Source organism: Suricata suricatta, chromosome 5 (genome assembly GCF_006229205.1).
Source record: "Suricata suricatta isolate VVHF042 chromosome 5, meerkat_22Aug2017_6uvM2_HiC, whole genome shotgun sequence".
Lineage (NCBI taxonomy): Eukaryota > Metazoa > Chordata > Mammalia > Carnivora > Herpestidae > Suricata > Suricata suricatta.
In genome coordinates this window covers 105,134,042-105,137,194 of record NC_043704.1, presented here as the reverse complement: position 1 = coordinate 105,137,194, position 3,153 = coordinate 105,134,042, and positions in this window count along the sequence as shown.

Below are 3,153 nucleotides of genomic sequence, written 5' to 3'. Positions count from 1 at the left end.
TTCTGTATCTCTTGGGTAAATCCCTAGCAGGGCTATTGCTGGGTCATAAGGGAGTTCTATGGATAGATTTTTGAGGAACCTCCACACTGTTTTCCAGAGCGGCTGCACCAGTTTACATTCCCACCAACAATGTAGGAGGGTGAGAGGAGTTATTATTGAACTGAATGAGGGAGGTTTTGTAGAGAATGGTAGGATGGATGCACTTGCTGGGAATTCATGAAACCAGCCTCAAACAGAATGAGATGGCTTTTCCTTCTGTCCCATGTAAAAATCATTCACCCACAAAATAGGGGAACAAAATTCTCACTTCTTTCTCTCTTCCAAATCCCCACTCCTTAATGTGCCCATCTCTGTTCCAACTTCTAGGCTGCTGAGGCTTTGGTGAGGGAAGACAAATATAACACAACCTTAAAAGATGGTTCCATAAAAGATTAACGTTTTAATCCCACCTGGACTGTCCCTCCCTCCTTTCTGCAGAGGGGCTATTTTGAACCCTACCTCACTCACTTTCCATTGATGAACTCTCCTCCTTCTCCACAAAGAAAACTAAAAACTTGTCAAGCCAGGCTGCCTGCATTTCTTCTACCTGTGCCCAAAACTGCTATCTCCACCACTGTGGCCCTCTCCACCATCACATCACAACCAGTTTTGCTCCCAGATACCATCAGAAACAGGGTGACAATACCTCCTCCATCCCAAAAGCCAACACCTATCCTTTCTTCTACTTCCTCTGACATCTAGTTCCAACAAGTATCTACTCTTCATCTTAAGAGTGTTCATCTCTGACTCCTCCTCAACTTTACATTTATTCCACAAACAATTTGAAAAACAAGCAAACAGAACCACATCCACAGCCTTCAGGTGGTCTTGGACCCTCTGTTGCTTTTGTGATAACTTCTAATTCAGCTCTCTGCCATTAGCCATAGCCACCAATAATCCAGCCATTACACAGTCAACATAGGGATCTCACAAGGACAGCAAATCCAGTTGTGCCTGGATGCTGAGGGAAATCCTTCAGTGCAATCTGTATCAGTACAAATTACAAAAATTTAGGGGCATAAAACAATACAAACTTATTATCTTACATTTCTGTAGATAAGTCTGACACAGTTCTCACTGGGCTAAAATCAAGAAATTAATAAAGTTTATATTTGTAAATGACATATAAGATAAAGGGTTAATATTTAAAATGCATAAAGAACTTATCAAACGCAACACCTGAAAAAAAATAATCCAGTGAAGAAATGGGAAAATGACACTTTTCCAAAGAAGACATCTAGATGGCTAACAAACACATGAAAAAATGTTCAACATCACTCATCATCAGGGAAATACAAATCAAAACCACAATGAGATACCACCTCACACCTGTCAGAATGACTGACATTAACAACTCAGGCAACAACAGATGTTGGCAAGAATGTGGAGAAAGAGGATCTCTTTTGCACTGCTGGTGAGAATGCAAACTGGTGCAGCCACTCGGGAAACAGTGTGGAGGTTTCTCAAAAAGTTAAAAATAGAACTACTCTATGACCCAGTAATTGTACTACTAGGTATTTATCCAAAGGATACGGGAGTGCTGTTTCAAAAGGGCACACGTACCCCAGTGTTTATAGCAGCACTATCGACAATAGGAAAAATATGGAAAGAGCCCAAATTTCCATTGACATATGAATGGATAAAGAAGATGCGGTTTATATATGCAATGGAGTATTACTTGGCCATCAAAAAAGAATAAAATCTTGCCATTTACAACATGGATGGAACTAGAGAGAATTATGCTAAGCAAAATTAGTCAGAGAAAGACAAATATAAGACTTCACTAATATGTGGAATTTAAGATACAAAGCAGATGAGCCTAAGAGAAGGGGAACAAAAATAATATAGAAACAACAAGGGGTACAAACTAAATTGTTCTCTTAAATGCAGAGAGCAAACAGAGGGATACTGGAGGAGGTCGGTGGGGGAATGGGATAATTAGGCAAGGGGCATTAAAGAGTACACTTCTTGGGATGAGCACTGGGTGTTACATGTAGGCGATGAATCACTGGATTGTACTCCTGATATCATTATTACACTATATGTCAACTAATTTGAATGTAAGTTTAAAAATAAATTCATTTAAAAATAAATAAAAGATAAAATAAAATAAAATAAATAAAAATAAGTTAATTAAAAGGCAAGGAATAAAAAGTAAAAAAAGAAAAGAAAGAAATTGGCAAAGTTTTATTCTTTTATGGAGGCTCTAAGGAAGAATTAATTTCCCTGCATTTTCCACCTTCTAGAAGTCATCTACATTCCTTGGCTTATAGCCTCCTTTCTTCATCTTCAGCTACAGTAGATTGAGTTCTCTGACTCACCTTACCCTTCTCTACTGCTTCCTTTTAAGAACCCTTATGATTAAATTAGGCTCACCTGGATGGCCCAGGATACTCTCCCTATGTTAAGGGCAGCTAATTATCAACCTTAACTCCATCTGAAACATTAAATGATTGGCACAGGTTCTGAGAATTAAGACACAGACATTTGAGAGAAGTCACTATTCTGCCTACTAGACCTCACCAGAATCAGAATAGAGTTCAAGTTCTTTGACTTCACTTCATGTACTGTGGCCCAGGGCACAAATGCCAAGGTGGAATGTCCTGGGTGCAAATTTTAACTCTGACTTTTGTTGGCCATGTAAACTCTGAATGAGTGAACATATCTATTTCTCATCTGTAAAATGGAGATGATAATAATAATAGTACCTTTCATGTAGAGTTGTTATGGGAATTAGTTGAGATAAGCATAGGGAAAGCATTTGAAACTATGACATACTTGGTAGGCATTTAATAAATACAGCTACAACTATCATTTTACAGTATTGCAACTAGGAATGCATTTGGCGATAAGTAGCAGACAACTGAAGTAGAGCATTATTTTTCTCACATAAAGAGAAGTCCAGGTTTTCTGGCACTGGCTCAGCAGCTTAGTGATATCAAGGCCAAAGTCATTGTGGTTCTCTTTGCCTTTCCTCCATAATTAAAAGTAGCTCCTATCTACCGCAGCCCTCACTTCTTCACTCAAAGTGGTGGAGGGACCATGCTAAATATAATACTCTTTTTATCAGGAAGGCAAACACTTTTCAAGAGCCCTTCCAGCAGGTCTCTGCTT